Source organism: Sus scrofa, chromosome 16 (assembly GCF_054392235.1).
Source record: "Sus scrofa isolate SSC_HxYL_T2T_F1_AM1 chromosome 16, Sscrofa_HxYL_maternal_Yorkshire_Landrace_v2.0, whole genome shotgun sequence".
NCBI lineage: Eukaryota > Metazoa > Chordata > Mammalia > Artiodactyla > Suidae > Sus > Sus scrofa.
Window position 1 is genome coordinate 71,101,503 of NC_139398.1, and position 24,141 is coordinate 71,125,643.

General features: G+C 34.8%; 1 protein-coding gene across 2 annotated transcripts in view; it reads right to left on the bottom strand.

Annotated features, from left to right (window-relative positions):
- LOC146395649 (uncharacterized) overlaps nt 1–24,141 on the bottom strand; it is a 2,307,895-nt gene that overhangs the window by 1,881,765 nt on the left and 401,989 nt on the right. For both annotated transcript variants that reach the window (XR_014830901.1, XM_085001861.1), the window contains one exon: nt 11,243–11,281. The gene's annotated coding sequence lies outside the window, so the exon portion shown is untranslated. The remainder of the gene's footprint in view (nt 1–11,242; nt 11,282–24,141) is intronic.

Below are 24,141 nucleotides of genomic sequence, written 5' to 3' on the forward strand. Positions count from 1 at the left end.
TAATAGACAAGCTAACCTATAATTACCAAAGAATGAAGAGAGTAGTTCTTCAGATAGCAGGACACTGAAAACACATTTACACTTAACGGGAGGTGATTAGATGGTATAATGTGTTAGAAAAACTGCAAATCCCATACAACAAATATCAGTTCTCTCATTCAGGGGTTGTTTTTCATCACTGATTGAAAAGTATAGCCAAATCCATTAAACCACCTTTCAAGTTTTTAAATTGTTCCAGAGGAATTACCAGGTGTGTTGCCATGCCACTTACCATGGATTGGTAGAGACACAAAAATATGTGGTCAAGTATAAATGAATGAATTGAAGTCTTTAGGAAATACTTACTATCAAACAGCAGTCTCTTAACACTAAATAATTGGGTTTTGGATTCACAACTACATTAAACAAATATTTTTTTGAGTTTATTATAAGATAAATACTGGGCAGACACAACCCCCCCCCCACCAACGAACAAACAAAAACAGATGTTCTCTAGTCAGCCTATTTAGTGAGAAAAAGAAGCAGAAAATAATTTTTAAAAATCTCTAGTAATATAATATGATGAGTGGTAAAACATTCTGAAAAGACGGGAAAGTGAGTATTTTGAAGAGATGGGAAAAAGGCAACTGAGAATTCAGTTTGATCTTAAACAAGTGTTGTCTTCATGTTTTAATTTTTTTTTTGTTTTGTTTTTTGGGCTTTTTTCTTGATGAAAAGGAGTACATGACAGGTGAAGAGAGCAACTGCTAATGGTGTAGCAGGGTGCATTTCAAGTGTTAGCAACGCCGAATTATTCTAAAAGGTTGGAGTCTAGATACCAAAAAAATGTGATTGGTAAGGTTGCTCTACTTGAAATGGTCACTGAATTAGTCAGGATCTCCAGGGAAGCAGAGCCTAGAGTATACATATAAATGTGTGTATATATCTCCTCATATATATACACAGGAGACTGACTAGAGGAATTGGCTCATACAGTTATAGAGGCCTGGAACCACCACAGTCTGCCCTCCACCAACTGGAGAACCACCAGGATGGCTTGTTGTATAATTCACTCTAATTCTAAAGTCTAGAGAACCAGTAGCTCTGATGCTGAGAGAAGGAAAAGCTGGGCATCCTAGGTCAAGAAGAGAAAGGAGGTATTCATTATTCCTTTAACTTTTTGTTCCATTTAGGCTCTCAACAGATTGGATGGTGTCCACCTACACAGTGGTCTTAACTCAGTCCACTGAATCAAATGCTAATCTCTTCTAGAAACACTCTCACAGACACCGCCAGAAATAGTGTTTCATCATCTGTTTGAATACCCATGGGTCCTCTGAAGTTAACAGGTAAACTTAACCATCATTATCACCATTAGCTCCCAAACATTTTTAAAAACTACAGCTGTCCAGTCATTTAGGTTCTAGTTTAGACATTATAAACCCACTGCGATCTTCCTGACACTCTAAAGCAAAAGCCTACCTCCTACCTGATCCTATCACATCACCTTGTTTTACTTTCACTCTGTTTTTTTTCATTCTAAACTTACTTCACCATAAGACTTATGACATCCTCAGGGTTTTCTGTCATTTACATATTTATTTATTGTATCCATGTTTCCACTAGAATATGTTTCATAAGGACAGGGCCAGTATCTTTGTAGTTACTGGAATATTCTGAGGGAGTAACCTAGAAAAGTATGTTATATGTACATGAAAGCAACAGATGAGCACAAAAATTTCATTCACCATTTATGAGAGTGACTATTTCAAAAATAAGCAAGAATAATCCTAAATCAATATTAAATGTTTAAATAATGAGAGAAATAATAATTTCCCAAAGAGCATATTCTCATTTAGTAGATACTAATTTTTTTCTTTCTTTTTTTTTTTTTTTTTTTTTTTTTTTTGTCTTTTGTCTTTTTAGGGCCACACTCATGGCATATGGAGGTTTTCAGGCTAGGGGTCTAATTGGAGCTGTAGCCACAGAGCTACACCATAGCCACAGCAACGCCAGATCCAAGTTGCGTCTGCCACCTACACAACAGCTCATGGCAACAGCAGATCCTCAACCCACTGAGTGAGGCCAGGGATCGAACCTGCAACCTCATGGTTCTGAGTCAGATTTGCTTCTGCTGTGCCACAATGGGAACTCCCAATTCTCTATTAAAATATTATATCTAGATTATTTACTCAAAAAAGTAATACTAATACATTTATTTTCAGGGTTGATCAAAAAGATAAAGTTTGAGGAAAATAAAAATTGGTACAATGAAAGCAAAAAATATTTTATGCTAAAAGCTTAAATTTCAAATCTTTTTCAACTTTCAGGGAAACTTGCCAATTTCTTAACGGATCAAAGAACTTTTCTTTTACCACCCCAATTCCAGTAATTTAAAAAAATATATAATTATCAATATCAGACTAACATACAACTAGCTATTCTATAAGAATCTACCTTTACAATTCCATTTTCTTTTAGGAATCATTCTGGAGAGACATTTGTCCCCTAATGTTTGAGAGCTTTAAACATGTCTGCAAACTCTTTGATATTTCTTCCATTAGAAAGTACAGTGTATGTTCCCTCCTTACCATGAATCTGGGTGGGTTTTTGATTTGTTTGCAACTAAAAGAATAGGATGGAAGTCACACCATATGATTTCTGAGACTAGATCATAAAAACCAATGTAGCCTCTGTCTTACTCACTGGATCACTCACTTGTGGATCTCTGAAATGATATGTAAGGATCTAACCATCCTGAGGAAGGCATGCTGTGAGGACCCTCAAAACACCAAAAGACAGCACATGTAGATACGCCATTCCAGAGTCCAAGTTAAAGACCAAGCTGACAGTGAATCACCAGACTCGTGAAGATACCTCCAAGTGATACTATACATGCACCCTCAAATGGTAAGTCTCTCCAGATAAAGCTACAGATGTCAATAAACAGGACAAACTATTTCTTCTATGACCTTCTTAAATTTTTATCCCTCACAATCAAAGATCTTAACAAAATTCATTGTTTTAAGCCACTGAGTATAGGAGTAATTTTTATTCAGTTGGTGCATACATTGTTTTATTGTGCTTCACTTTAGTATCTTCACAGATATTGTGCTTTTTATAAATTGAAGTTTTGTGGCAACCCTGCACCATTAGATAATGGTTAACATTTTTTAGCAATAAAGTTTTTTTTTAATTAAAGTATGTATATTGTTATTTTAGGTATAATGTTATTGCGCACTTAATATATTACAATACAGTTTAAACATAAATTTTATATTCACTGGGAAAATTAAAAATCTGTGTGACTCATTTTATTGCAATATTTGCTTATTGCAATGATCTGGAACTGTACTCACAATATCTCTGTGGTATGTCTGTGATAGCAATCACTATGCAAAAGTCATAAGTAAGTTTTATCGGCATGGACAAGAGATCCATATAAGTATGGATTGAAAAATAAAAAATCTTTTTTTTTTCTTTTTGGGCCACATCTGTGGCATATGGAGGTTCCCAGGCTAGGGGTCTAATCAGAGCTATAGCTGCCGGCCTATGCCACAGCCACAGCAACACCAGATCCAAGCCATGTCTGTGACCTACACTACAGTTCATGGCAATGCCAGATCCTTAACCCACTCAGCGAAGCCAGGGATTGAACCCACAACCTCATGGTTCCTAGTTCGATTTGTTTCTACTGTGCCATGATGGGAACTCCTAGAAGATCATTTAAAAGAGATCTCCATCACAAAAGCCTCTCTTCAAATAGTCAGATACTCATTGTTGAAGAGGACTCCATTTAGCCTGGAAGAACCCTACCATTTGTAAATTCTAAACAATATTTACAAGAGAGGGTATTATAGTGCTCTATCAAGCCAAGAGCCATTTGGAAAATGTATGTGCTTAAGGACTTTAACTAAAACTGGATTATTCTTTCCTATTTGGACTAAACTGGTTAACTATGAACTAGTATCTCTACCATACGTTTAATGTTTTACTTCTAGGCATCAATGCTTTTAAAGTATGCCTCACAATCATAGGAAATGGTTGTGTAAAACAAACAAGCGAATAAACAAACAAACAAAAAAACAGCTGATAACCTTTTTCTCATCAGAACTGTTTTAACCTAGAGAGAATATTTCTCTAATAATTTGTTTGGCTGGTTGAATTGCATACACCAAGATCACTTGAAAAGATATTTGGATAGGATTAAAGATATGAATATGATTTCTGATTAGAATAATTTACTTTATGAAAGTAGAGACTTAATTTTGCCCAAAGTGTCCCCAGACAAAGATATGTAAGTTTTCATTCAGGTTCCACATGGTCCTAAAGATGAAAAATTATCTCTTCAGCTTAGTTAATGTAGTTAAGTTATTCTAGATGACACTGCAGGTCCCCAACAAATCAGAATGCTGTTTTTCCTAAGAATGCAAAACTTGCTAGAGTGCAAATATTATTTTATGTTATCATGTCATACCAAATATTAACAGATATAAGTTATAGTATGAACTTAGTATTAATTTGTCTTAAATAAATTCTATTTAGATTTTGTCATCTAAATTTGAAATCATACCATTTTTCATGACTATTTACATCTTTTAAATGAGTAGATTATAAATTCTGTATAATATGCTTAAGGGGACATTGATAATTCTATTGAGTAGCACAGACCAACACAAATACAATATGAATCATAAACAAGAACTGCATATAGAATATAAAATTTTAACACCTATTTATGACAAAAACTCTCCAGAAAGTAGGCATAGAGGGAAACTGCCTTGACATAACAAAGGCCACAAATGAAAAAAGCTGCAGCTAACATCATCAATGGTGAAAAACTAAAAGCTTTCCTGCTAAGATCAGGAAAAAGCCAAGGATGTCCACTTTCACCATTTTTATTCAACACAGTTTTGTAAATTCTAGTCATGGCAATCAAAGAAGAGAAATAAATAAAAGGAATCCACAATGGAAAAGAAGTAAAACTGTCATTGTTTGTGGATGACATGATACTATACATAGAAAATCCTAAAGATGCTACCAGAGAACTACTAGAGTTCATCAATAAATCTGGTAAAGTTGTAGAATACAAATTTAATACAAATAAATCTCTTACATTCCCTATACACTAACAATAAAAGGTCAGAAAGCAAAATTAAGGAAACAATCCCATTTACCATCATTGAAAAGAATAAAATATCTAGGAATAAACTTACCAAAGGAGGCAAAAACCTCTACTCTGAAAACTATAATACACTGTTGAAAGAAATCAAAGATGACACAAACAGATGGAAAGATACAGCATGCTCTTAGATTAGAAGAATGACTATTTGTCAAAATGACTACTCAAGGCAATCTGCAGATTCAATGCAATTCCTATTAAATTACCAAGAGCATTTTTCCAGAACTAGATACTGTAAGGAAACACAGATGACCCCAAATAGCCAAAGAAATCTTGAAAATAAAAGGGGGAGGGGGCTGGAGGAATCAGGCTCCTTGACTTCATATTACACTACAAACTACAGTAATCAAAACAGTATGGTACTGGCACACAGACAGAAAGATAAATCAGTGGAACAGTATAGAAAGCCCCAAAATAATCCCACACACCCACACTAATATATGACAAGGGAAGCAAGAATGTACCATGGAGGAAAGACAGTCTCTTCAGTAAGTGGTGCTGAGAATTGTGGACAGATACATGTAAAAGAATGAAATTAGAACATTCTCTCTTGCCAGGCACAAAAACTTACTCAAAATTAAAGATCCAAATGCAATACTAGATACTATAAAACTCTTAGAAGAAAATACAGGCAGAATATCCTTAGACATAAATTGCAATATTTTGGGGGGCTCTACTACCAGTGTTATGTAAATAAAAACAAAAAATAAACAAATGGGACCTAATTAAACTTAAAAAAGCTTTATACAACAAAGGAAACTATTAAAAAAAGTGAAAAGACAACCCCCAGAATGGGAGAAAGTCTTTGCAAAAGAAGCAACTGACAAGGGATTCATCATCAATATATGAAAAAAAAATCACACAGCTTTATATCAAAACAAACAACCCAATCAGAAAATGGTCAGAAGATCTAAATAAACATTAATCCAAAGAATACAAAGTTCCCAAAATCCTATAAAAAGATGTTCAACATCACTAATTACTAGACAAATGCAAAACAAAACTGCAATGAGGTAATACCTCACACCAGTCAGAATGTCCATCATCAAAAAGTCTATAAACAATAAATTTTGGTAAGTGTATCGAAAAAAGGGAACCCTCCTCCACTCTTGGTGGGAATGTAAATTGGTTTAACCACTATGGAGAACAGTATGGGGGTTCTTTAAAAAAACTAAGTATAAAACTACCATATGACCACAAATCCCATTCCTTGGTATATACCCAGAGAAAACCAGAGTTCAACAAGATATATGCACCCCATTGTTCACTGCAGCACTATTTGTAATAGCCAAGATATGGAAGCATCCTAAATGACTATCAACAGAGGAATGAATAAAGGTGTGGTACCTATATACAATGGAATATTACTTGGCCATTAAAAAGCATGAAATAATGCCATTTACAGCAACATGAATGGTCCTGTAAATTATTATACAAAGTAAAGTCAAACAAAGGAAGACAAATATGATATGAGATCAATAATACATGGACTCTAATAAAAATGATACAAAAGAACTTACACAAAACACAAACAGACTCAAAGATTTTGAAACCAAACATATGGTTACCAAAGGGGACATGTTGTAGGAGAGGGATAAAATGGGAGGTTGGGACCGGCTCACACACATTACTATATATAAAATTGATAAATAACAGGGAAATCTACTCAATACACCATGATGGTCTATATGGGAAATGAATCTGACAAATAACAAATATAGGTATATGTATAACTGAATCACTTTACCATAACCTGAAGTAATACAACACTGCAAGTCAACTAACACCCAATATTTAAAAAAAGATAAAGTTTATGTACTCTAACCCATTATTTGCAAAATATTGTCTCAATATGTAATCAATAAAAACCCCAATACTTTAATTTTGTTGTTGTTGTTGTATGAAGCCTTTGAAACAGGCATTTTATTTTATACTAAGCATATCTCAGTGTGAGCTAGCCTTTTGTTTGAGGTGTTCAGTGGCTACAAGTGATTAGTATAGACCATACTGGATAGTACAGCTATAGAATATTATCTACCATGGAACAAATCTCAGGTTTTATGCATTTTGCCTACTTCGTTTTTTTTCCTATAAAGGGCATGACTCTCTTTCAAATTCCTCAAATAATAAGGAAATAGATTTGATTTGGGCCCTTTTATCATAAACAAAGTAAATAACTTATTATTTGAAATAAGCTTTTATTTCTTTATTAGCTTTAATTCCAAATGTCTGTATGCGACTTTAATTCATTATGCACACTTAATTAAAGTTTATCAAAAGTATAGAAGACTGACTTCTGTAATAAATTAATGATTCCTTTGGCTACAGCTATACAGAAAAAACTTTTCTGACCACCTTCTCCCATTGATCCCACCAGTCATTCCATCATGTAATCCTGCTTAGTCTTTTTTTCCTGGTTCGTATAACTATTTTAAAATACACTATTTATGTAAATCAGTTTCCTTGTTCACTGTTTATTTCTGAACTATAATGCAGGCTCTGTGAAAGCAGGCACATTTATTCCCTCAAGCAACAATGCTGTTCATTGCTTGGAAGAGCACACTGCACATCAGAGATGTTCAGTAAATACTTGCTCATTGAATTAATAAATATCCTCATTGCTTTTAAAATCATAAGCATTCCTTAATTTACACTAAGAAAATCAGCTGAAACATTCTTTAGAACGCTTCACCTGAGAGTCATTGGCTTCTTAGGCTCAGTCAAGGAAACAATGCAATTTTTATGTTCATATGGCAAAATGTCCTTCCTTTTGAAAGCAAGAAATTTGGAGAAGGAAAACTTCATGTCTGTGACCCTAGGAAAAAACAAAAAGGCTTATCCTTTCCCCACATATATCATCTATAGTCTGGCTAACACAGTGCTACTAATCCAACATACAAACATGTTTCATTTTTGTTACTGAAAAAGCCCCTCAAATTTAATTAAAGTCAATCAAGAAATTAAAAGCTTAATGAGAGCAAGAATCCTCTGAGTGCATTCATGCTGTTATCAGCCTGTGATATTGTAAAAGACGGGATTATGATTTTATTGCCCGACGACCAAAAGAAGAGACAGGATAACGAGAAGAGTTGTGAAAAACCTCCTGGTGAGAGAAATCTTGGAGTGAAAAACTGTTATGCTTAATCAAGTCATTGGAGAAATTAAATACAAAAGAGATGGCTTCTGACCATAACCACCTATTGTTTAAAGCAAAGATGGAAAAACAATTTGAGACTGACCTAAACGAGATTAAATATAATGTAAAACTTTGCAGGAAACCCTGGGATAATGATCACCATCCCTCCCCAAGTAATCTCTAAGTCATTAGAATTGGCCTGGATCAGAATATAAATATTTTTTAAAATTATTGCTCTTAAAAAAAAATGACTATCATGTGAACTAGAAACTTGCTATGAACTTCTAACTTTTTGTACTCAGATTAGGATGACCCCTCACCATATGTCAAAATTTCAGCAACTGCAGTCCTAAGAGAGGTGTGTGAGTTCATACTGAAGTTTCCCTGCCTCCACACTGCATTTAGTAGTAGTACCGAGGGTCCCCCAGGTCCCCACAGGTTATCACCCCTTCCACCTGCTATGAGACCATTCCTCTGTACCTTCTGTTCTTATTTATTGCAGATCACCCTAAGAAGCCACTGACTTTACCTCTTTCTTCCCACATTTTCATCCCCTTAAACCCTGCACATCTCCTGCTTAGTTGCCACCACCCCCCTCCCCGCCGACTCCCAACTTTTCAGAGTTTCTAAACGTGCCCACTGTGCTCTGTGGAATTCATGGTGCATGATCTTCAAAATCCCCAATATCCTCAAACTCACTATGACTGCCCCCTTCATCTTGCTCAAAGAACCTCTGGAGCTTCTCTGAGAACAGAGCTTTCCCAACGGAACTTTGTGTTTTTCCCCTTTTCCTCATACAATGGGCCATAGGGTTGAGCTAAGTGTCCTCTTTATGCCTCATCTCCAATACCAGGTTACTCCCTTTTACATCCCTCTGAAATGCTCCAGCTTTGAACCATGGCATCAGATATGACTACACATCACCCCTGCTTATAGACAGCTCCTATTCCTCTTAGACTCCTCGTTTATTAAAGATTGTAGTTCTGTTTCAGTCGCTCTCTCAAATACCTCCCCAGTCTTAAGTCTTAGTGATATCAATTTATAGATGATTCTTCCAAGACTCACAGAACTTCGAAATCTCCGATGATCCCGTCCTCCTCTATCTCAGCCAAATTCTCGTAGACATACCCATATAGCAGCAGCATTTCCATATTCACAAGTTCAAACATTTACTTTTGGATCACTATAGCTCTCCCTCTCCAGTATATTAACTGCAACAATTCTTTCCACCCATACAATCTATTGATACTTCTACTTTTCATTCTCTCACCCTCATTTTATACTCATCTAACTTAAATTCCATGACTAATCATTATAATCACACACGAGCATACACCTATAACCCTCTTATTTGTCTCTTGATTTCTTATATTCACCTGACAAAATCACAACCATAATGAAATTCAGCTGTCAACTCTGAACACACCCAGCTGAATATGGTTAGAGAAAATCTATACAGTGCTATATAGTTAGAGAAAATCTAGTGCTGCCTATTAGGACTCTGGCTCCAGAAAGTCAGTACTCCAAACAATTAATTTCTGAAATTGAGAGAACTAAATCTATTATGTCTCCCAGCTCTTTCCCACCTTAAGCTCTCTGCATTTGCTGGGATGTTCTACTTCGTCCTTTATATCTTTCCTCATTGTTACTTTCTCAGGAAGGTTCTCTGACTGCTTTAGCCAACAGAACTGTCATCACTTTCTCTCTAGCCGCTCTCTCCTATCACCCTATTTTACTTTCTTCACAGTAAAACATTTGAAAATTTCTCATTCACTGATTTCCATGAACATTGATTAACACCCCTGACTAGAATGTAAACACCATTGGCAAGGACCTTGTTCATTATGATTTCCTGCCACCTAGACTGGAGCCTTCACAAAGAAAGTGACCGATGAATATTTTTTTAAATGTATGAATAAATCAGCATTTTTGTCTTTCTTAATTTTAGTGGGTGAAAAAAATAGCAATGAGTATGGTAATTTCTGTTTCAATTTCAGAATTTGGTAGAGAAACATTTACCCATTCTCTATCATAGGTAGTATGTGAATACACTAGAGTGTATTCCCAAATTATCTTAGTGGGATATAGATATAAATAAGACAGATACAATTTAAATAATTCTTATAAGACAAATACCCAGCAAACACAGTCTAATTTTTAGTTTCCTAGTTCTAGCCTTTAGTGGCAAGTTTTCTATAATAGAGCAGAATTTTATTATTTGTAATCATATATACACACAAAAAAACATACATATATGCGTATACATGTGTAAGTGTATATCAACAAACACATACACAGAGGCATACACACAAATCTTTGTGTGTATTGTGTGTGTGTTTATATACGCTTGTAATTCTCCTTTTGGATTATGTAGAACAGTCCCCGTTCCACATGAATATTTGGCAAAATTTTCCTACAGGTTCAGGTTAGATGAACAGAAGCAAACTGCCCGGGCAGCAAATATACCTCATGGGGGAAATACAGGTTATTGATAAATGCTGCAGAACTTACGCTGACACTTTGGTTTGTTTCGTCCCAGCAAATGAGAAGGATGTTCTTACTTCTTAACGGAAACACTAAAGCTCTACTTCCTTAAAACTTGATCTTTGGATGTAGAGACGGTACTCACTTCAATATACATACAGGTGGCAAAACAAACCAAAGGTCGGTGTATAAACCTCATGTTTCTTAGATAGATAAGACAAGACTGTTGATTCCAGGATTGGACCAGCCTTAATAATAATAATATTAAGATTAACACAAATCCATAAAAAGACGTTATTTAATTTCCTTTTAAGCTATTCTCATTCTCCTTCTTGTCCTGATTTAACTACTTTTTCTCAGCCCTTTGTACACTGGATATTCTATTTGAAAACACAAATAATGTCATGCAATAAACATGCTATGATCATTTTTATAGTTTTTTTGTGATTAAATGTCCTTACCATGAGAAGTTCTTCATAAAACTCCAAAAGATGATTTTCCTGGTATGGAAAAATAAATCATTAAAATTAGAAATAATGAACATTATATCATCTGATATGTAGGTTTCCTTTTCTGATTTAAATTTCTTTAACTTGGCCATGTTTATTCAAATAAGACTGCTGTTATTATTTGAACAGTTAAAACACTTTCACATTTAATGCAACACTATTGACTTATCACCAAGTAAAATAAGTATACCAACTATAAAGTATGAAAATCCTTAGAGATTTTCCACTTCCACTTCTACTATTCATTTAACGTGTATTGGCCTCAGTTCCCATATAACATCCTAGAATTTGAGTCAGTTGAACTATAGCATATATGAAATTCTAATTATGTTCAAAGCTTAGCCAAAGTAATTTTAACTAATTTAAAGAAAAGTTTTATACATGTTAATTTTGAGATGATAATTACACACACACATACACACACACAAAATATCAAGTTGTATTTCATGTATCTCAAGTTTAAATTGGGATTCAAAGTTATTGAGTAATTTGCAACTATTTAATTTCAATCAAGAGTAGAACATATTTTTCATTTACTTTAGTATTCTAAACACTGAAAGCCTGAGCTCAAACATAAGAAAGAAAACTCTAATTTGTCACTGAGTAATTTAAATACTTTTAAAAGAAACTTTTGCTCATAAAAAGTACTTGTTTCAGCACTGTTACTTTTCTCAATCCCTACCATGTTTTTTTTTTCTACTGTCATCTTTTAATTTAAATTTGGAGTACCAACTCAGAATTGAGCAAAAGCAATAGATTTCCAAAATCAGAAGGCTGCTGTGAATCACTTTCAATAAGAGAAGAAAAACAAATGAAATACAGCCAGCATTAGGCTCTGGAATTGAAATTACAAGCACTCTGAGGAATAATTATAGTATGTGGTCCAAGGATCCTGCTGCTCAGGTCCATTAACATCGCAGACCCTGCTGAATTATGAAAATGTTTCTAAGATCTAACAGTTTTACAAAAAGTTGCCAAACCGAATCCCCAAAATATTCCCTTGATAAATAAAAAGGTTATATAAAACTCAATATTTATATTGTAGTCTTAAGAAAAGTTTGGAACATACAGATATATTCCACAGGTTAAAAATGGTGAAATGTCTGGTATTAAAATGAACGGGCAGAGCAACTGAAAACTCAGTTAAATAGATCTGATTTTAAATTCCATCACCAACAGAAAATGACTCTGATACTCCCAAAGTAATAAAGCCCATAGTTCTTTCTGTGCAGCTCAAGAATGCAGATCTGGGGCAGGTGAAAGTTACAGGAAGGTTAATTTCATCTTGATGATATAAGGGGGGGGGGAATGCATCATAAGATAGAGTGCTTTCAGTGACTACACACATTTAAACAAAGGATGGATGGTTTCCTGTCAGCCAGTCTAGAAAGTGTTTCTGACTAGAGGTCTCCATGCTTTTTCCCCACACTCAAGACTCAGTAATTCTGTGCTTCTATAACCTTTTGTAGTGACCCTGAAAGAAAATCTAGATGCAAACCAAATCTGTTAATATACTTTAAATATCACGTTCCTATTAAATATTTCTTTAAAAACTTCTCATGTTCTTCATGGATGTATCATATCCCTTACCAGTGGGTCCTCCCATTTGGAGTTTCCTTAGGCTCAAACATGCTTTCCCCTCTCGTTCCTCTCTAGCAAATCCTGGGTAAGCCATAGGTCCTCGCCACGTATTAGCTTCTACAGGAACTCTTTCCTGTCCCTCTCCCACTATGGAGACTGTGTTAAGTGTCCTTCAATGTGCTTCTGTGGAACATACCCTATAGCTCGGCTCTTCATATTGTGTTGTAACTATTTCCCTCACTAGACCATACACTCCCATAGGCAGTAGCTGCGATTACAATGAAATACATCGAATAAATTAGTCCTGTGATAGTACCAGGTCCAGAATATTGGTATGACTTGGAAAAGATTATTTTTTAGATAAATTTGAGATATTATTGAAAAAAAAGCTGGTGATGCAGAGGTTAAGCAAATTTATTTAATGAAGTTCATGACAGAGCCATGCAAGTATTTTTATATTCTGTGAATCTACTATTATTAAGAGGATAAGTGGATGCAGAATTTCCCAACATTATTTTACCTCAGAATCTTTTTTTATTTTTTCATGGAGCTTCTTATAAGTCTAGGGTTCCTCCTCATTTATTTTAGAGAATGTTGAATCATTTCATTCACAGTTCTCTGTATAGTATCTTCCACAGAATAGACCATAAGAAAAACTAACTACATTAGTTATTAAAGTATAAACTAATTGCTTTTAGGTTTCCTGATAAATGTCACTCTATCTATCCCAAATTACTGTTTTTAGATCAAAGGAACTTTGTGATAATCTTCTTTATTCTGATTGTAGGAGTCCTATTTCTGATATACTTAGTTATTTTCACTTCTGTCAAAAGAACTCAGATGCTAAAGACATCATATCTACAGGAGGCTGTATGTTTCATTATTAGATAGAAGTTATTTTAAAAATTATTTTTCATTGAACTTATTGCTGAATGCTCCTAACTTGAATGCACTGATTAGAGTGCCTCCTTTTCAAATAACCAAAAAAAAAAAAAAAAAAAAACTCACACTTTCTGCTATATAACAGTTCCCAAGCATTTTTTTAGGTTTCTCCCCTTTGAACTAAACATCTTAGTTCCCTTTTTCCTACTTTAGTGTGATTTCCAGATTATCAGGTTGACAGCAATCTTGTTATAAAATTTAAGTTTACTGATTCTGGTATATTATTCTCAGCATACTTTAAGTCAAGATAAGATAGAATTTTAATATTCTGGAAAGATACCAAGGTTCACTCCTGTGTTCTTTGTTGCACTCATATTGTTCCTACTGCCCAGAATGCTTTTTCTCCTTCCCTTTCCTTTTTCAAACATTATTTACCCTTTGTGATAAAGTTCAATCCTACTGCACGCCCAATTCCCTCCCTCCTGTTCTCAGACATATCATTTAAGATTCATAGCTATGATCAAAATTCAGTTTCCTAATTTTCTATATTATTCACTGACATTCTATCTGCATTTTCTGTCATTCAATAAGAAGTTATAAGAACTGTGAGGGCAAGTACCTTTCTTTTTCTCTAGAACACTTTGTAAAGTGTGCACATACATAAAAACTACTGATTAACTGGTTGCCTGAAAACAGTGGTACACATTTAAATGCAGAATTCTAGGGCTATAGCCTTTGTGAATACCCTTGCTTCTTGGTATTTAGAGGGCTAAGAAAACTGGCAGTGGGCCAGATAGAGTCAGTTGGTATGCAGTATGCTTCCTGACCTTCCAAGCTTTCTCTTCACTGGGAGGGAGGGTGGTATAGTGAAAAACCTGAAAATGACACTTCTAGATTTTCTTGCCCAGGTCCCTAATTGGCTCTATACATGGGAAGCAATGGTAGGAAGCTAGAAGGCAGCGGTGAATCAAAAGTCTTTCTATCTTCAACTCTCAAGTAGCAGAAAGGCAACTACTAGCAAAGCGTAGACTCTAGAATTTTCAGGTACCAACAGCAAAGGTGGATGAAACCCCACTTGAGAAGCAGTGCTGCAGCTTAGCTATGTTGAGGAAGGAATAGTTCCCTGACTTGAGTTAACACACACTCTTCACTCTTCCCCCTTACTACCCATCTATCACTTTTGTAAATATTTATCTGTATTAAAAACCTTTCTTTGAGGGCAAACCAATGGCCAATAAACATAAGAAAAGCCATCAGAGAAATACAAATTATAACCATAATGAAATGCCACTTAATAATCACCAGAGTAGCCATTTAGAAAGTTAAGAAATAAAAGGGAAAAAAAAATCCAAGTCTTGATGAAGATGCAGAGCGACCAGAATAAACACAGCTGGTGAAAGTGTAAACATGGTACAACCTCTTTGGGAACTTATTTGGCCAGTTACTCCTGAAGGTGAACATATGCCATCTCTATGACTTAGGAATTCCATTTCTAGGTCTATGCTTATTATAAATGTGCACACATGTTAAAAAAAAAAAAACTGACTAGAATGTTGATAGTATACTATTTGTAACACCTGAAACCTGGATATTACTCAAATCTTCATTAACAGTAGTAAGACAACTTGAGATACGTTCATATAAAGGGACACTATGCAGCAATAATAATGACTACAATCACTGATGTTCAGCAACAAAAATGAATCATATAAAAATGCTGAGCTACAGAAATCCTGCAACGCATGCATACTATTTTATCCTTTTTTATATAAAATAAAACAAACAAACGTATTCCCTGCAGTAAGAAGTTAGGATAATTGACTGCCTTTAAGGGAAGGGCTAGGGATGATCTGGTTTTTTGATTTGGGTGCCAGAGACAGGGATATTCAGTTGGCAAAAACTCTTTGAGGGGTACGGAAAAGTGCAAATACTTCCATATAATGTTTCCTTAAAAGTTCTTGCTCTATTTCAGACCAGGATAAACTACGACTTTGTCAGGGCATAGCTGGGAATAATATTAGTCTGGAAAAACTGAAAGCAAGTACTGTATTTATTTCTTTTAGCTTTACAACTACGAAGCAAAGCACTAATAAAGTTCTCTCAGAACATCTGATTATAAAAGAAATTTAATTCTTTTGAAAAACCTAGAGTGGTTTCTGTTTTTCTGAATTAATGTATCAACATGTAGCTTTATTTGCTTTCTAAGCTAACATATGGATTTCTTATACACTATTTCAAAATGAGTTTCATCATAATTTACATAAAATAACTGAAAATCTCAGAAAATATGTTAAAAATTTCTGCCAAAATTCATGAAATATCCCAACTCATTAAGAAATAATTCAAGTTTTGAAGATATATAAAGAATACTAATGACATTTTCACATACATTTTAAACACTCCACTATCACTTCCAGATCATATTTAAATATTTTCATTCATTATCATTATTTTCATGAAACCTCTCAAGTCTTTCACAAGAGTAAATTTTTCTCCTTCCAGACAAGAAAGGGGAATTATTAAATAAAGTAGAACTTTAAGGGACATAATTTGTTTTATTCAACTTTCATTATTAAATAAAAATCAGGGACTCAAATGTTTAATGAAAAAAATTAAACATACAGAGGCACATTGTCTAAGTACAATTACAAATGCTATTATATTTCTTTATGGGACTCCTCATTCATAGGGACAAGATTTATACAAACAACCTCAATAAAACCTTGCAAGCCAATTAAAGCAAGCAATGACCCAAATGTGTCAATTTCTTAGCCATTTTAGAAAGTGCTCCAGGAGAATGGGAACCATTATCATTTTAAGTGACCAAACCAAAAAAAAAAAAAAAAGAGATCCTATATGAAATGCAGTATATATTGATCTCTAAGTAAAAGGAACCAAGGACAGATAGATGAGGTAGAAATAGCAAATACAGGTATTCCCATTGTGGTTCAGCAGGTTAAGAACCTAACTAGTATCCACGTGAATGCCAGTTAGATCCCTGGCCTTGCTCAGTAGGTTAAGGATCCAGTGTTGCTGCAAGCTGTGGCATAGGTCACAGATGCAGTCCAGATCTGGTGTTGCTGTGGCTGTGGTACAGACCTGCAGCTGCAGCTTCCATTCGATATGATCCCTAGCCTGGGAACTTCCATAAGCTACAGGTGTAGCCTTAAAGAGAGAGAGAGAGAGAGAGAGAGAGAGAGAGAGAGAGAGAGAGAAAAGAATAAACACTTTAACTTACTTTCTTCTTATTATTTCTCAAATGCACTATTTTATCAGCATACTAAGCAATTTTATTGTTTTCAGTACCTCTCCAATTCATCTACATCAGGGTTTCTCAAACTTGGCACTACCAACATTTGCAGCCAGATATTTCTTTGGTTGGGGGGGGGCTTTACTTTCCATTCTAAGATACTTAAAAGCACTACTACCTCTACCCACTAAACCATAGTAGCTAAATCTTGACAACCAAAACTGTCTCCAAACATTGTCAACAGTCCTCTGGGGAGGCAAAGTCACCCACTTTGAGAAACTGGTGTATGTTACTGCTAGAGTTGTCTTTCTAAAATATTCATTATTTATTCTGCTGTTCAAATGATGCCTTTTAGTAACTACTCCTCTTCACTTTTCAGATAAGCATTTTATCCAGGATTTTTGCAATAAGGCTTGGTACTAATTTCAAACATTAAATCATTGCAAAGTGCACTTTTGCTTCGACTACAAAGAAACATTTTCTCCTCAAACAATATACACCACTCTTTTATGCTATTGTGTTTTTGCTTATGGTCATCCCTCTACAAGTGTTCCCTTTTTTTTTCCATTTCTACTTATAAAATCATGACTAATCTATTAAAACAAGTTAAAATATCACCTCTGTGGAGTTTTTTCTCTCATAGACACATAGTATAGGGTATTGCTCACCTGTAGGTAATATTTTCATCATTTTTTTCCAAATTTATTTTTACTATGTGGAGCATTAACAAAATTTTGCTATTACTGAGAATACTATGTAACAAAACCAACATTGTCCTAACAATTATTAAATAGGAAAACAGAATCCTTTATCCTGTACGGAAGAATCCTTTCTACCTAACTTTATCACACTATACTTGTTCAGAGAGAAGCTCATCTAATGCATGTCTGCCCCCCTCATAAAGCCTTCAGGCATAGTTTTTCAATTTGACATTTCTACTCCCAGAAGAGCCTAGTTTCATCAGCACACTTTAAGATTTCACAGGGATCTGTCTCTTCCAACTCATTTATAAGCCCATTCGATAGTACCAATCCCTAGTGAACTCAGGGAAAAAAAATTGGAAAAAGCAAGAAGCACTTTACCTGAAAATGTCACTGAGGTCACTAGTGTACATATTTGCATTGAAGAGCTACCACAAGCTTTGGGTCAGCACTGTCAAGTGGAATTTTCTCTGATTATAGAAATGTTCTCTTCTTTCACTGTTCAGTATGTAGCCATATGTGGCTACTGAGCATTTGAGATGTGGCTCATTTGATTAATGAAGCAAATTTTGAATTTTATTTTAATTTTAATTCAAATAGCCTTAAACAGCTCTAGGGTCATGGCATGGAGATACCAGGAGGAGTGGGAAGAGCGGGGCACTAGGGATCTGGCCACCTTCCTGGTATGACCAGTGGGCTGTACAAACAAGTTACTTGTTTCCTCCTCATGGAAGTGTATTTCTGACAGTTGATAAGTTGAAAAATGCAGGAATCAAGAGATGTAGAGACACACTGTCAGGTTGTTAGCAAGAGCTAGAAGAAACTAGGACATGAATATAAAGCTCTCATTATTTTCTGTTGTCACCTTAAAGCAAGTCCCCAAACTGTTTTCCTAAATTTTCATAAAAAAAGAAATTTGGGTTTTTGTTTGTTTGTTTGTTTCAACTACTCTTCATACTTTATATGAGCATTCCAGGAGAAAAAGATAAATTTTATACTGCATCATACCACCTCTTATCTTACATTATCAACTTCAGCTGGAGGTATGAAAAATAAGAAAAGGAAGTTTGAGCAACAGTATATATAATTCAATTCAAACCCATCTCAGCAAGAACTGAACTTTTCTAGTTACTAATGAGCAGTTGAGAAAGGAAGAGAAAAAAAAGTCTGATTAAACTTGATTTACTCATGCATTACACACATTTCCCCTAAATGGCATGATTGATTGGGGTTATTCTAGAAAAACAAAATAAGAAAGGTAAAGGTCTAACAAAGCTTTGCAAAAAAGAATGTTTTTGTAAACACTAAGGAGGAAAGAATAACAAAGTTCAGCAAGTCCAACAGATGAGTAGTAAGCACTTGACAATAGTCAATAAGAAAAATGGCACAAGACTCATAAAGCCAGAGAAGTAACTGGTGACCACAAAAGCCCATGATTTAACATGACTTAAGACAGACTTTCCAAACCCTGATAAATGAAAAAAATGGCTAAAATGGAACTCGAGATAGATGGTTCCTGTAGTTTCACTTAACAAGACTAGAATGAAGGAAGAATTACAAAGGGAATGTTTCAACACTGCAGAGTCAAAAGGAAGAGCAAAAAGATGAAATAGAAAAGAGAAAATTGAAAAAGCAGAGTACTTTATAAATCAATTATTTCCCACAGCATATTTACTCGTTTTAAGAATCCAACCCTGCTAACTACACCATGATGTATTCTAATTTATCTCTCTTCTACAGTACAATTTCTCCAGCTATAATTTAAAATTTAATTATGTTCTTAATTAGCCATTTCTGCTCAAGGAGTGATATGCCCCTGGAGTGGCAGAAAAGAATTATATTCATCCACCAAGTTCATATTGAACATCTTCTATGTATTACCAGTGCTCCTTGGCTAGAGAGGTGATTTCCAGCTGGGTGATCACATAAAGACTTCAGGGTGGAGGTGGGATGTAAATTGACCTTGATGGATGGATATGAAATAAGGCAAAATGATTCTGTGGGTCCCTTCACTGTTACCCTGTAAAAAGGTCCAACAGACCCACTCAATAATTCTTTATTTTTTAATTTTCTAAGAAGATAAAATTTTGTTCAACATATTAGCAACTGTTATTTAGGTCCCAGACTCTAAAGATGCCTATTAACTTGGAGATTTTATCTTGTAGGACAGTTACCAGCTTAGTGTTTTACCTAGAAATCTTTTTCTAATATTTTCTCCTCAATCTCTATACTTACTTTGTTCCTCAAATGCTCTTTGAATTAGCTTCACCATGTTATTTGTTCCCTCATTAATAAGTTAAATGAAGCTTTGGCACATGCTCATTTTGTACTCATATTAAAGTCATGCATATAATTTTATAAAAATTACACTCTGACAGATAAGGGTTAAAAAAAAGCAAAGGTAGAAGGAATTAACTGATAAAATGCAAAATTGGTATATATCAGAAAGGTCAAGGAAAAGCCTTTTTTCCTCACTAAATTCATGAAGTATCACATCTGGATACAAAGAATAGCCTGCTGCAATGACCCTGGATGTTTTATAGTTACATAAGGCAAATATTTCATCAATATAATGTTACGAGAAAGAAGCCAAACACAAAATAATATATACTATTTATATATTACACAAAGATTCAAAGCTAATTTATGCTGTTAAAGTAAGTGATTGTTCTTGCAGAGTGAGAGGGCAGGAGCTGAAAGGGAGCATGCCTGCTGGGGAGCTGGTAATGCTCTCCTTGTGATTACAGGTATAAATATGGCTTATGAAAATTCATCAAGCTTAAGATAAGCGCGTTTTTTTCTGAACGGCAACTATACCACAATAAAAAATAACCATACATATGATAAATGTTTAAGACTGTTCAAAATATAAAGAGGGAATGGTGTTTTTGTGTTTTTTTTTGTTGTTTTTTTTTTAAATTCTGGATCTGGTACAATCTCCTCTGCATCATATTTAGACTTGTCTGTTTCTGTCACTACATATATAATGTCTGTATGACCCATAATTTATTTCCCAAAGAACTGTAACCATTAATCCACTACTGCATATTGCCTTTCTGTAAATGTCACTTTCCCTGCATCAACCACACCCAAGATGTGAGACCTTAAAATTAAATTTCCAGGTTCTTTAAAATATCACAAGTGAATCCAAACACAATTAACTAGAAGTATAAATACAGAATCTTTCTAATTTTCCATGTCTTCTGATATTTTACAACTATCTTGTCATAACCGTTTTGACAACAACATTTTTGGAGACAAATTTATTTATTTTCAAAGTATATAACTTCCTTTTCAAGGGAAAAAGTTATTGTCAACTTATATTTATCACTCAGTTATTATGTAATTAATTTAGGTATAAATAGGTTTGCATACAACTCTCTTTATAACCATATTGCTTAATTGGTTGAAATACAATTACAGATGGCATCTGGCCTACGCTCTGTGTGTGAGAAGCAGATGATGAATATCAGGCATATATTTCAGAGAGGAGAATGAAGCACATGGTTGAATCTGGTAAACTAGTTAAGTGGAGGTAGGTTAAGTGGAGATAGCTCAAGGACATTTCTGCCATAGCACAGTTTGGGTTGTAAAAGCATAAGGAGAATTTGAAAAGATGTTCACAGTTAGAGTAAGACCAGATGACAGAGGACTCTAAATTACAGCTTTTGCATTATTTTTTTGTGTTATTTTTCTTACATCCAGGAAACCAGGGGAGGGAATTCCTCTTGGGGCTCAGTGGAAATGAACCCAACTAGTATCCATGAGGAAGTTCAATCCCTGGCCTCACAGTGGGTTGAAGGATCCAGAAATGCCATGAGCTAAAGTGTAGGTTACAGACACGACTCATTGCTGTGGCTGTGGTGTAGATCAGCAGCTGCAGCTCTGTTTTGACCCCTAGCCTGGAAACTTCCATATGCTGCAGGTGCAAACCTAAAAAAAAAAAAAAAAAAGAAAAAAAAGAAAAGAAAAGAAAAAATAAAAAGAAAGAAAGAAAAAATAAAAGAAAAGAAACCAGGGAAGATTTTTGAGCAAGTAAGTGACAAAGTTACAACTGAGCTCCAAATCATCTCATCTGGAAGCATTGTCTAAACTGAAAATAAGTTACCAATCCAACCCAGGCATGAAACCATCCAGAATGGGAAATAAGGAAGGTTGAAATATATACTTCAATAGATGTGCCATTTGTGAAAATTACAGAACTCAGAAACCAAATCCACATATAGTGATGGATTACACAAAACAAGCAGGAAAACAATATTTTTCTAACTCATCCAGGAATTCCTCTATGACTAAAAATATTAATAACTGATCAGTAATCAATTTCTTCAATGATATTAGCCAAAGGTGGCAGTTCAATTATCTATGTCAAACCAAAATGCAGATACATGCTCTTTACACATTGTGTTTTTCTCCAGCATGATAAAACTGAGTTGTTCTGTGGAGGATATTTGTTCAAGTTTTCTTTTTCTTTCCTAAATATGCCATTAGTATGTTAAAATTTCTTTTTTAGTGGATTGCTTTACCCAACTACTCAAGTACATTTGTACTATCTTCTAAAATCAATTAAGGTAGAAGGATTTCTATTACACTAAAGAATGGTGGAAAATTTTTTTAAAAAGAGGAGGCTGCTTTTCCAATGGTTTCAAATATGCTCCAAAAACAATTAGGCAACTAAAATTCCAGGTAGAATTAAATCATCTGAATGTATGGTATCTTTACCCCATTATCCCAAATGGAACACACAAGTTGAAGACAAAAGTCTGTGAGTGTCAAACAAGAGAAGGCTCTGTTTACACCTTAAAAGGTTGTCGGGGCTAAGACTACGTAGGCAAAATGTCCTACACAAGGCTGGCTCCTCACAGAGGTATTCCCTAAGTTGAGTTTAAAGATGTTTATCTTTTATTATCAATGTCTGTCCTGTCAATCTATTAAATTTCTCAGAGTTATGTCTGCTCAGTGGAGTTTTTTTTCAGCAAACTAAAAGCAACATTTCAGGAAGAATTAATCTTACAATCACTAAGCAGGGATGGAGCGCCAATTTACTTTAAAGCTCTTTATTGCTAGAGGGGAGAACTGAAGGTGTAAGATAGGAAACCATTGTTCTTAATCATTTCTGTAATAGGGCATATGAGGCTGGGAAAGTGAAAACAGAACAATGTTATTCTTCTGGCTTGCTTTATTGTAACAAGATGTGGTTGGTCCCTAACAGTGTGACTCTTCTGAGGCGTCAGGGTTTCGCCTAGACTGAATCATGCTCCCCCAGAGTCCTGCTTTGTAAGTAAAAAACCGCTAATAAAAGTGACCTTAATGGCTGATTTGGGTGCTTACAATGCACCTGCACCCTCAATGGGCCAGCCCTGAGAAGCAGCAAGTGGTGGCGGGCTCTGCTCTGAGCATTCAGGTGTCATTAACGGATCATTGAGTCAACAGATCATGACAGCTGCTTTGGAAAACTCCAGCTTCATGTTAGCACACTCTGCCCAGGGAGTTAGAGAGAGAGTTTAAGAGCTCACAGTGTTACTTAAAGAAATTCAAGAGGAAAAAGGGCTGTGTTTCAGAAAAGTCAAAATAGTAGATTATCTAAAGATTGCATGCCAATCTTAAATAAATGGGGGCCAATGGGGCAATGTAAAATTATTTTAAAATACATTTTTGGTGTTATGATCTCCTTAAAACATAAACATTTATCCTTAACAAATAAATGAATAAATAAAACTTTAACCCTCAGTGTTCTTCTAGATGCTTAAACTACGCAAACACTTTTCACCCCTTTACGGATTTAGTTTTTTTTTGTTGTTTTTTTCTTTTTGTTTTTGTTTTGGTCCCCTCCTCTGAGATGCCAGATCACACAGTACTTTAACTCGTTTGCCCTAAAGCCGTTTTGTGGATAAGTCTTGTTAATATTTTAACCATTTCAAATGTAGATTTAAAAACTCATGTATGAAGAGTTTGTGCTAAGCCCTCTAAATTATTAGCACTAACATGGAGAGGTTCATTAAATAAACCAATCACTTGTAGGCCTCTTAGTCTGCCTCAGTGGAAACCTATCTAGTTCTGTGTGTTAAACATAATTTCCAGGACTAATATTTGAACATGGGTGTGTGAACAACTAGAGAACTTGATTCACACTTCAGGAATAACTTAACCTTCTTAATCACAAACACTATTCATTTTCTTGTTTTATATTAATCTTGGTTTATTAATAGCAACCATTCATAGTTGTCTGCTACTGAGTTGCACTAAGGCTTTTACTATTTTTACCTGAAATAACCATACATATAGGGCACTATCTCCATGTTAGAAGAGACATGAGAGAAGGATCTTACCTAGTCTAATACTCCTAAGAAGTTCCAGAGCAAGATTCCCAGCCTAGTTTATGACACAGATGTTTGTGATTCTTAAGCAGGATTTATAGTACAGTTTGTTTGTGTTCT